General features: G+C 35.4%; 1 protein-coding gene across 6 annotated transcripts in view; it reads left to right on the top strand.

The window, feature by feature from the left end:
- LOC124542253 overlaps nucleotides 1–12,899 on the top strand; it is a 44,972-nt gene that overhangs the window by 10,687 nt on the left and 21,386 nt on the right. Inside the window, exon 1 of one of the 6 annotated variants that reach the window (XM_047120205.1) lies at nucleotides 389–565. The exons of 1 other annotated variant lie outside the window; for it this stretch is intronic. The gene's annotated coding sequence lies outside the window, so the exon portion shown is untranslated. Of the gene's footprint in view, nucleotides 1–388; nucleotides 715–12,899 lie in introns of those variants that run through there. 4 more of the 6 variants (XM_047120206.1, XM_047120204.1, XM_047120203.1 and 1 more) reach the window with 4 other exon arrangements.

The following is a 12,899-nucleotide window of genomic DNA, read 5'->3' as shown; positions in this document are numbered from 1 at the left end:
ATAGATATTGTTTTAACTATTTTAAGATTTACAAACATATATCAGTCATGGAAGGTGAAATGGAGGTTGCAAGTAAGACAAATTTGGCTTTATAATATTACTGTTTATTCAGTTATGGGAATTTTGTTTTATTATTCTATTTATCCGCGAAAAGCTAAATAAGACCGATCAAGTCTTTCCATTATTTTTAACTTTGCCCAGGTACTAGGTAATAGCCAATATTTTTTTAATATTTTTTAATATCACATTTTTTACAGTTTAGTTTATTGATAAAATTGTGTCTACTATACTAACAAATACGACAGAATTATGTAAAAATTAAACTCTCATAAGCAGAACGTATTTTTTTTTTATAATGTGCAAGTTGAGAAAATTACCTGGCAACACAGCGAAACTGCGCCATTCGGCATTCCGCGGCGCGCGACGTCCGGCGCAGTCGCTGACTGAAACGTCACATAAAATATAAATAAACGCGCACACAACTGTCGATATCGCCGTTTAATACATTCAATAAACTTTCTAATATTAATGTAAAACCTCCTCGCTGTGCTGTGTCGTGTTATCTGTGAGTGAAAAAGTTCGTACCGTGTTCCATATACGAACTTCTTGCTGCAACGACCTACTTGAGTGAATTAGTGACGTCACTGTGTTTATTTTTTTTTTTTCGGAGTCCGAATTTGTTTCTGATTCTGTGATCGGAGAAAGGTTAGACCAGTAAGTTTAACTGCGATCGGTTTTTGATGAAATCTGTGGGATATTTGACGTTTATTCAGCAAATTGAATTACGTTTTATATAAATTAATTAAATTAAGACATTTATTATTAACTACTGAAACTATATGTGAAATATTTTCTAAACGCGATCCGTAAATCAGTTATCGTAGTGAAAGTTTAATCGTCTTAAGAGATCTTCCACTGACAATAACAGTGTTTATTGTTGAAACATTATTTATATACTCATAAGGAAACCGGATGCTTTTCTTAGTCGACGAGGCAAATAAAAAATGCATCTTAGCTCCAATCATTTCACAATCAACATAAAATTGCAATTAACGATTCGACGTGGATTTATTAACGATATAACGTAATAAAGGAATTCAAATTTCAAAATAGTAGCGTTATTTTTTTTCTTGAACATTAAGAGTAGTTTTTATCTGTGGGATCATCTCAATACATTTGATTAAATAATGACGAATTTAATTGGTCTGAACTGTATGATAGGGATTACTAACAATGTCTTATAAAGAATAATAAGATTCAATTTAAAGAATCAGGTCATTTTGTGCATAATGCAGTACAGTATTGCATACAAGCTGTACCCGCGACCTTGTACGCGTTTGAATTTAACAAAAAAGAAAATTGTAGCCTAAGTTACTCCCTATTATATCAGTTATCTGCCAGTGAATGTGACGATGACGACCGTGGTCAAGTGGTGTGTACACCGGTTTTCATGGGCCACTCCGAGGTCCTGGGTTCGATTCCCGGATGAGCCGATGTAGATTATAATTAGTTTTCTATCTTGTCTTGGGTCTGGGTGTTTGTACCATTGTTACTTCTGATTTTCCATAACACAAGTGCTTTAGCTACTTACATTGGGATCAGAGTAATGTATGTGATGTTGTATCATGTCTCGTCAAAATCAGTCCAGACAGAGAGACAAAAATTGTAACAAATGTTATTTTGGTATATGTACCGTGTATACATACATATGCATTGAGTAAAAAAAGAGCTATTTTAATATTACAAACAGACACTCCAATTTATATTATATGTATAGATTTTGCTGTCTTAAGGGCTTTATTAAGAACTAACTTGTGTGTCTAGTGTAGAGTTACTAGGATGTAAGATGTTTATGTTGTCCAAACCAATCTTGATTGAGGGGGACCAGCCAAGTACGAAGGAACTACAGTGAACGATTCTGTGCTTAAATAGGTGCAATTTATCTCACTGTTATATTTCTATGTGACAGCAAGTCTGATCCGACTGGAAATACAGCAGTTGCAGGACTAATGACTATGGTCAGTCCCAGACTAGGGTGTATACACAATTCCAGACTCTGGGTTGTTACTGAAACACCTAATAACATTGTATCGGTCCGAACAGAGATTTGATCTCGGTATCTGTGACATATATCTAGCCTCTAAGCCAGTGAGGCTGTCGGTATACACGCACAAAAGTTGTAACATGATAGAGATCATGGTTTCCATATTGGTGAATGTTATGGGTAAATAATGGACGAGCAGTTGAAATTCTCAACAGCTTCCTAAAGTACATTCAGCGTGAAATAATTAGAGACGCTCAGGCTATTCAAATATATAGACTCAACGAAATTGCCTTCCTCAATAAGGATTCTAAAGAGCAATACTTATTTTTTAAATAAAGATTGATAGTATTGTAAATAAATTAAGGACCTTCCAAAAAGCTTATTGCTGTTGTTAGCAGTTGGGACTATGATAAGGTTTCAGGAACGATCTTGAGACATTTTGCCATTAACGCTTATGAATTTGCATTTACAATATAAATCTGTTACAGGGTAATAATTAGTTGTTAAAATTATGATCAATCAACGCAGTCTTGATTTGTTATGTACGATATTGTGCTGATAAGGCTCACCATTTAATTAACTACATATATTAAGTGAAGCTACCACCCTTAAAATTCTTTGTAGGGGTATTGGTTATCTGCTGTTTATAATGAAATGTGCAATGTGCCACCAACCTTGGGAACTAATATATTATGTCCCTTTTGCCTGCAGTTACACTGGCTCACTCACCCTTCAAACCGGAACACAACAATACTGAGTACTGTTGTTTGACGTTAGAATAACTGATGAATGGGTGGTACCTACCCAGACGGGCTTGCACAAAGCCCTACCACCAAGTAAATTTTGTATATGTTTTACTTACTGTATAAACTTAAGTAAATTCAAGTTACACATATATATATACATATTTTTCTAAACCAGGCAAGAACGGCTCTTCCTCAAAAGGTTATTTACAGAATGTTACTAAGCGATATGTTAAGAAAAGTATTTAGTTTCAAGTTGCATATAAGTTCAAATTAAGTTAATAACTCATGACTCACGCAGAATTCTATTCAATTGTATTGACATCAATGAGTTGAGGGTGGGGTGTGGACAGGATGTGGAATACATATATGTATGTATTGCACATAGTATATAATGAGTTTGTGCTTTGTATTGTCCGTGTGTCAACCAATCAGAGGCGATTCGAATTTCAAATTTTGTATGATGGTCGATATTCTGAATTTGAGTTTTGATTTTTGTATGTTTGCGGTGGTGTGCGTGTGTGTGTGTGTGTGTGCGCGTGTGTGTGTGTGCGCGTGTGTGATAGTGTGTGTATGTCTATGTACACATATATGAACTATTATTTATTATAATGAATACACAATTGGTATATTACTGGCCCTTATCTTTTTGATTGCTGACCAAAATCAAAATATACTTTATTCAAGTAGGCTTTCACAAGCACGATTGAATCGTCATTTTACAATTAAGTAAAGCTACCACCGGTTCGGATTGTAAACCGGTAAAAAACTCAGTAGTTAGTCTTTTTCGACATTTAAAAATACAGTCATGTTAGTTAAATACAATTACATATGGATGTAATATATCCTGCTTAAAAGTCAACAGGTATTAATTCTATGTTTTTTTTTGGTCTATATAAGCTTGTATTTAATAATATACCTTTACCTAATATGGATGTTTTCAACCGACTTAAAAAAGGAGGATGTTATCAATTCGTCTGTATTTTTCTTTGTTATTTTTTTTTATCTTTGTTCTTTTCTCCTCATAAGTTTTTACTAGGTGGACGGCTGACACCGGCTCCAAATATAACAATAACTATAACTACGTTACATAATCGTAAAGCGACTTTTAAGTAGTCTAATATTTTTCAATACACTTTACTTAGGAGGACTCTAAAATAAGTTGAATAAGCAATTATTTTTATTACTTTTTAGTGCATATTTATTTGTTTTAAGATAGTGTTTTGTTTGAAGTCTGTTTTTATTTTAGTTAATTTTTTTTTTATTACTAAACTGTTCAATGTAAAGTATAATCTGTTAGGCTGTATACTTTACAATCCTTGCACAGACGTGTAAAAAAAAACAATGTAATTCTATCTGTCTGTGGTCTGAGGTCGTTATTCTAGACTTGTAGGTTTTCTATGAGTTATTATTAGTTATCTGTGGCAGATTTTGTTGAAAGATATAATATATCACTACGTATAATAAAACAAAGTGTCCCCCATCTGTCTATTTTAACGCGATAAGTTATTACTGAAACGATTTTGATGTGGCTTTTATTAATGTATGAAGTGATTAATGAAGAAGCTTTAGCTGTGTAATTAATCAAATCAAATTATACTTTATTCAAGTAGGCTTTTACAAGCACTTTTGAATCGTCAATTAACAATTAAGTGAAGCTACCACCGGTTCGGAATGTAGATTCTACCGAGAAGTACCGTCAAGGAACAACGTAGTTACTCTTTCAGTTAATCAAAATCGGTCTAGTCGTTCTAGAGATTAGCCGGACGAAAGACAAAAATTGTGAAAAATGTTATTTTGGTATATGTACCGTGTACGCATATGCATTGTGTAAAAAAGGGCTGTTTAAATATTACAAACAGACACTCCAATTTTATCATATGTATAGAAAATATTATAGATCCCTTTTTCTAAGTACAGATGCTTTTAAAAATACCTCTTTGTATTACGGCATCACTCCACGGTTTCATTTTTATTACGTACTGATTAGGTAATAAGCCTATCGATCAGAGCGTCGAATGAAGGTCAAAGATGCAATATGGCGTGTACACAGACGTCTGTATATTTGTTATATCTAATCATAATACGGGAAAAGTTAAATAAATAACGTGTGACAGCGATTTCACGCGATATAATTGGTGGTAGGGCTTTGTGCAAGCCCGCCTGGGTAGGTACCACCTACTCATCAGATATTCCACCGCTAAACAACAGTACTCAGTATTGTTATTGTACGAGCATATGAGCCACCTGATGGTAAGTGGTCACCATCGACTATAGACAATGGAGCTGTAGGAAACATTAACTATTCCTTACATCGTCAATGTGCCACCGACCTTGGGAACTGAGATGTTACGCCCCTTGTGCCTGTAGTTACACTGGCTCACTTACCCTTCAAACCGGAACACAACAATACTGAGTGCTGCTATTTGGCGGTAGAATATCTGATGAGTGGATGGTACCTACCCAGACTGCCTTCCAGAAAACCCTATAATTTGATAAGTTTTCTATTGTGATGTAAATAAATACAATTTATAGACATTCTGTAGTATATGTAGTACGAGCTTTGCGTGCGAAGCCGGGGCGGGTAGCTAGTGCTAATACAAATGTCTAATGCCTCCAGTGCTTAATTGAATTTTTCTCCGCCCGTGATTGAGTTTTGACCTTTCCACGAGTCTAGCCATTAGTTCCTCGATAGGGCACGTGGATCGGAAATTGCGTTATAGTCTGCACTAAAGGACAGTTAATTACAAATCTATGTATATATAGCATACACAAAACAGCTCAGAATGACTTTCACCCAGGGCCGGATTAAGTCAAATCAAATCAAATAAACTTTATTCAAGTAGGCTTTTACAAGCACTTTTGAAACGTCATTTTACAATTAAGTGAAGCTAACACCGGTTCGGAAAGTAGATTCTACCGAGAATAACCGGCAAGAAACACAGTAGTTACTCTTTTTCAACATTTAAAAATACAAAGTCATGTTAGTTAAATACAATTATTTAAAAATTGACGCCCTCCGTGGTCGAGTGGTGTATACACCGGTTTTCATGGGTATGCCACTCTGAGGTCCCGGGTTCGATTCCCGGCCGAGTCGATGTAGATTACCATTGGTTTTCTATGCTGTCTTGGGTCTGGGTGTTTGTGGTACCGTCGTTACTTCTGATTTTCCATAACACAAGTGCTTTAGCTACTTACATTGGGATCAGAGTAATGTATGTGATGTTGTCTCATATTTATTTATTTATTTATATATTTATTTTAATAATCTACAATATATTTTACTAAGTCGAACTTGAGCTTGTCTTAAACGCGACGTAAATGTAGGTCAAGAGAGCGTCACGACATTTGCCAAATAAAGGCCATAAAAGAGAATTTTAGAACAACTTGGCACTAATGCTCCGGTCTCAATTATGTAGGCGAGATGCATCTGTCGAATTCTGCCTGGGTCAGACTGTCGACTCGACTGTGTCGCGTGGACTAAGTGGAAAAGTGCTGTGATAGATTCTTTTGTATTTAAATTAATATTGGACAACACCACATACATTACTCTGACCCCAATGTAGCTGAAGCACTTGTGTTGTGGAAAATCAGAAGTAACGACGGTACAAACTCCCAGACCAGAGACGATTTAGAAAACTAATAAACTAAAATGGAATAAACGTACACCCATCCTCACAAATTTTGCGCATTTATAATATTAGTAGGATAGGATTGAGTGTATCTTTGTAAAGTTTGTCTATCATATTTTTTGTCTGTCTTTCTGTTTGTTCCGCCTACTGCAACGGTTGGACCATATTCACCGGAAATGTTACTCACAGAAAGCTGTTGTATTAAGGAGCAACTTCGGCTGTAACACTAACTAGTTTGCACTGCTAGTTTTTCACAATCACAATGGCATGGGTCATTTGCAAATCCAACAACAACAACTTATAGTACGACACAACTTAGATATAGCATTGGCAAATTCAATAAAACCGATTAAGCCGATTCACAACCGATAGAAACAGCGCCCTATCGCGCCATTCGACGCTATTCGTCGCTATAGATTCCCGCGTCAGTTCGACCCGAGTGCGTGTAAATCGACGCGTCAAATTGACGAATATATTGGTCGTATGATATTACAAGTTACTACGTTTGGGTAAAGATCACATTCAAATAAGAAATAGATATTGATAATTTGGGATGGCGTACTCAATTCGGATATGATCGGTTTTACAATATTTGCCGATCTTACATGTACGAGTAAGTGGGGTCGTACTATAGGTCTTATAAATTATTATAAAAACGCTACCTCCTATAACTTGCAGCGAAGTTACTGCATGCAGCGTGTAGTGTGGTCCTCGACAGTACTGTGAACTTTACGTTACGAGCATTAGCAGCAACGCTTCGGGAAGTCGAGGATTTTTCACACTGGGGACTCCTCGAGGAGCGGCTAACGGGTTAACTTGCTGTTGTAAATTTTCCTTGCTTGTCACGCTGAAATTCTGATTTTGGTAACGATACGTCCTCTTTGGGAAATCTTAGTCGTCTCTTGAATGATATTTTTTTTTATGTTATTGGTTGGCGGACGAACATATGGGCCACCTGATGGTAAGTGGTCACCATCATACCATAGACAATGACGCTGTAAGAAATATTAACTATTCCTTACATCGTCAATGCGCCACCAACCTTGGGAACTAAGATGTTACGTCCATTGTGCCTGCAGTTACACTGGCTCACTCACCCTTCAAACCGGAACACAACAATACTGAGTACTGTTATTTGGCGGTAGAATAACTGATGAGTGGGTGGTACCTACCCAGACGGGCTTGCACAAAGCCCTACCACCAAGTAATATTACGAAGATCTGTTTATCTTTTAAACTCCCCTATCTTATATTTAGTATAAAATTGCACTAAACGAATTGAATCAAAATCGAAATAAACTTTATTCGAGTGAGCTTTTACAAGCACTTTCGAATCGTCGTTTAACAATTAAGTGAAGCTACCACCGGTTCGGAAAGTAGATTCTACCGAGAAGTACCGGCAATAAACTCAGTAGTTAATCTTTTTCAACATTTAAATAATACAATCGTATTAGTTAAATACAATGTATGTATGTAATGTATCCTGCCTGGAAGTCAACAGGTATTGATTCCACGCTTTTTTATCATCCACAGAATCTTGTATCGAATAATATGCCTTTTTGACCATGTATTTTTTTATAAACGATTTGAATTTACGAAACGGCAGAGTTAATAAATAAAATTTTAACAAAAAGAAAAACCGACTTCAAACAAAACACTATTTTAAAACAAATGAATATGCACGAAAAAGTAATAAAAATAATTGTGTATTCAACATATTTTTTAGAGTCTTCCTAAGTTAAATGAAATGAAAAATATTAGACTACTTAAAAGTCGATTAACGATTATATCATGTAGTTATAGTTATTGGTATATTTGGAGCCGGTGTCAGCCACGGTGCCCTTGTCCCAACAATCAAAAGAAAGAAGCGATACGAGCCCCTTGATTGATCCAGTATATTATTGTGTGAAAGGTAATTTGTAAAAAACATATTTGTTAAAGTATTCTCGTATTGTTTTTTGATAGATATACTGTAGGGTTTTATTGGCTGACACCGACTCCAAATATAACAATAATTATAACTACATGATATAATCGTTAATCGACTTTTAAGTAGTCTAATATTTTTCATTTCATTTAACTTAGGAAGACTCTAAAAAATATGTTGAATACACAATTATTTTTATTACTTTTTCGTGCATATTCATTTGTTTTAAAATAGTGTTTTGTTTGAAGTCGGTTTTTCTTTTTGTTAAAATTTTATTTATTTTTTGATTTTAAGTGAAGCTGATGTTGACTAACTATTTTTTTTAATATGGATAGATTAAGCGTTCCGTTTATATGAGTCAGAAACTACTTCGAGGACAATTTCAAAGGAAACTTGCGAATAAAGCAAAAATAGACTTTCGAAAATGCGGATTTAATACGTCTCGCGGCGTAAACTACAAGGATCCCTCGAAAGAGCTGTAATCGAACTCAGCAAAAAAACTTTGAAAAAGACCAACTATATTTCGTACATCATATGACATCACATCACATGCACAAAATTTGATTAAATATAGTAAGAAATTCTGCCCCATATCGCACCCTAACTGCGAGCCGTATAGGAGTTCCATCACTACATAGTATAAAATAAAGTCGCTTTCTCTGTCCCTATATCTTTAAATCTACGCAACGGATTTTGATGCGGTTTTTTTTAAAAGATAGTGTGATTCAAGGGGAAGGTTTGTGTATATAATACATGAACAATATAGTAAAGAAACACTGATAATTTTAGAAGTTTGCGATGTGATGTCGTATATAAACAAATTCTGTAGTATATTTAGTATCAGTATTGCACCCGTGCGAAGCCGGGGTGGGTAGCTAGTTGATTATAATATTCGACTATGATAATTACATAAACATAACCACATTACGGAAGGTGACTCAAATATCCAAATAACCTATAAATAAAAGATTCGACCGAGTATCGCTAACGTGCTCCTCAGAATTGTTCCGTTCGCTTCCGTTCCGTTACTTTGTCATGGATCCTGTGCTCAGAACCTTACCAAACTTTCATCAAATTACCCTTGAAGTATATATTTTATAGTAAAAAAAGAATTATCAAAATTGGTTAACGTGATTTTCAGTTATTCACCTATTTGTCGCGCATATACATAATGCAAATTTAAGACTTATGTCGTTTTCACATGGATACCATCATCGGAAAAAAAAATAAAAAAAATGGGACCCCACGGGAAGCACTACCTTTCAAACAAAAAAAAAATTATCAAAATCGGTCCACCCTGTGAAAAGTTATGAGGTAACAAACATAAAAAAAAAAAAAAAAAAAAAAAAAAAAAAAAAAAAAAAAAAAAAAAAAAAAATACAGACGAATTGATAACCTCCTCCTTTTGGAAGTCGGTTGAAAATGTCTGCTGATTTTTATTGTAGAATATTGTAAAATATCAACTAAATCAAAATATTGTTTATTCAAGGCCTATGAAGAGCTAAGATGGCCCAGTGGTTTGAACGCGTGCATCTTAATAGATGATTTCGGGTTCGAAACCAGGCAAGCACCACCATATATATGTGCTTAATTTGTGTTTATAATTCATCTCGTGCTTGGCGGTGAAGGAAAACATCGTGAAGAAACCTCCATGTGTCTAATTTCATCGGAATTCTTTCACATCTGCATTCCACAAACTATGTTCCATATCCTCTCCTTAATGGAAGAGGAGGCTTTAGCCCAGCAGTGGGTAATTTACAGGCTGTTACTTTACTTTTTTTTAAGGCTTACGAAAGCAGCTTTGAATTGTCACGTTGCAGTGTTGAGTTACATGTAAAGCTACTTCCGGTTCGTAAAGTAGATTCTTGAAACTTAGTTACATAGTATAATAGAATACAATTAAATTTTTGTAAATAAATCAACGAATAAGTCCATACATATCTTGTATTGAGTAATATGCCTTATTTATGTGGACGACCTCCGTGGTCGAGTGGCGTCTACACCGGTTTTCATGGGTACCCCACTTCGAGGTCCCCGTTTCGATTCCAGGCCATGTCGATGTAGATTATCATTAGTTTTCTATGTCGTCTCGGGTCTCGGTGTTTGTACCGTCGTTGCTTCTGATTTTCCACAACACAAATGCTTTAGCTACTTACATTGGGATCAGATTAATGTATGTTATGTTGTCTCATATTTATTTATCTATTTATATAGATACTTTCGAAAAAATATATATTGGGAAGTAGTGACCCGCCCCGGCTTCGCACGGGTGCAATACTGTTACTAAATATTCTACAGAATTTGTTCATTTACGAAATCATATTAGATATTCTAAAATTAGCAGCGTTTCTTTACTATATTGTCCGTGTATTATGTACACAAACCTTCCTCTGTTGTATGCTTATATCTTTGAAATTACGATACGTCTGTTGTTGCGATTTTTTTAATAGATAGATTGATTCAAGAGGAATCTTTATACAGGGTTATTGGTAACTTTTGGATTATGCACATGGGGGTTAAAATTATTGCAAATAGTCACCCCTATCGCCTCCCAGCGGATGTACGTCGAGTTACCAATAACCTTGTATTTATGATACATGTACAACATAGTAAAGAAACACTATCAGTTTTAGATTCGCGAAACCGAAGCGGGACGCTAGATTGACTATATTCATCTCGTCAAAATCTGTTGTGATGACTCTCTCACGTGGAGGCCCCATCGCGGTTTCCCTGGTTGCCATCCCCCTAAATCCAGCCCGATAAAAATGCCAATAGATTTATTGGAGCACGTTGATTATGGTGACTTTGGATAACTTTTCCATTGAAATGTATACAATGGCTTTGTCTATCGTAGGATTGGAAGTCGGACCAAAAAGTTTCTCATCAGCTTTCCGTAAATAAACTAGTTGATACCGTGTCTTCGTCCGCTTGAAACAACAGCACCATATCATCTCTCAATCAAAGACAAAAAAAAAATCTTTGTAGAAGCATCATACTTGCTTTGGTTTGTGTTTAGTCCATTTTGTAAATATTCTATGTAAATATATTGAACGTAATAAGATCAAGCTGTAAATTATTTCGTGATTGTTGCTATGCATTTTAATAGTAGTTGCTTTATTTTTTATGTAATTATTATTGTTGTGTTGTTTTAGGTTATGGGTCTCCAATTCGTCTAGTGCTATTTTGCCTTTAAATTTAATTTGAGCATGTAATCTCGACCGAACCGATCAATCTCCATCGTGTCTTCTCCATCGCACGTGACATTGGCGAAGTAATCCGTGCATTTTTGGCGCAAATAAAAGCCACAGAAAAAAATTATACTTGCTGATGATGCTTGATGATGATGCGGCTCTTTTAATTGATAGATTGATTCGAGAGAAAGGTTTCTATGATACATGGACAATGTAGTAAGGAAACTGATAATCTTAGAAGTTTCCAATATGATGTCGTAGATTCTGGCTGAATCCTAAGAGATATTTCAAAATAATGTATTATAGTATTGAACACCTAAAAAAGGTCTTCAAAAAGTCCGGGATGGTATATATGTCTATCTCTTAGGGAAAATATTCTGTAGTATATTTAGAACCAGCGTTGCACTCGTGCGAAGTCGGGGCGGGTAGCTAGTTATCAATAATCTACGGCCATTTTGGAAATGACACTTCGGACCTGAGAAAAACCGGCGAAAGAAACTCAGCGGGATTTTTATTGTCTTGTTACAATAATTGTTTTCGTAAAATAGCCCAAAATATATTTTCGTTATTTGAAATATCTTGGAGATTTTAATTTCATATTCCCAAGGTGGTCAATTTATGTAATCTGTTATTAGCATCATACCTTATAGTATTTTTGACTGCTTAGTTAGTGGAGTGGCTTGATATCCACAGTTGCCGAGACTCCGAGTTCAAATCCCAAAGCGGATCTTTCAAACATTTGGGTTTGCCCGTAGGAAAGTCAATAACAGCCGAAAGTTTGGAAGTTGTATACTCCCGTGCCTCGGAGTATATGTAAAGGTCTCGTGAATTCTTTCTGACCCTGTCGGATTATGATGGACTGTACATCTTTGGCCTGGGTAGTTGATCGGTTTGACATGAGAATAGAAGAAGAAGAAGAAGATCTATAGAATTTTGTAATTTTTTTCAATATTATATACATATATTAATAGGCTAGTTGACTGGTTTTTAAAATACATTTTCTATTATTTAGTACAGGTTAAGGAACCCAATAATAGCTTTAAATGTTTACAGAAAAATACAACGGTACTTTGACAATATGGCGCTACAATGGGGTCGGTGACGTCACTTGCCTGTATTGTATTCTGTGGCACATATAATCCACATGCATTGTGCAAACGAGGTTTACGAGCAAGTGACGTCATCATAAACCCGACTATTTAGGGGCGGTTTATTTGTCACGATTAAAATGTTTAAAGCCTATTGTCATCTTCAAAAACTGATGAATTTGCATACAATCCTTCATTCCAAAATTGACCCCAAAAGGGTGATTAAAAAAGCCCAAGCCAGTCCCTGGTGCTCAAGCTTACTTTACCAAATGTTA

Source organism: Vanessa cardui, chromosome 30 (assembly GCF_905220365.1).
Source record: "Vanessa cardui chromosome 30, ilVanCard2.1, whole genome shotgun sequence".
Lineage (NCBI taxonomy): Eukaryota > Metazoa > Arthropoda > Insecta > Lepidoptera > Nymphalidae > Vanessa > Vanessa cardui.
The sequence above is the reverse complement of the archived record's forward strand: the minus strand, read 5'-3'. Positions and strand labels throughout refer to the sequence as shown.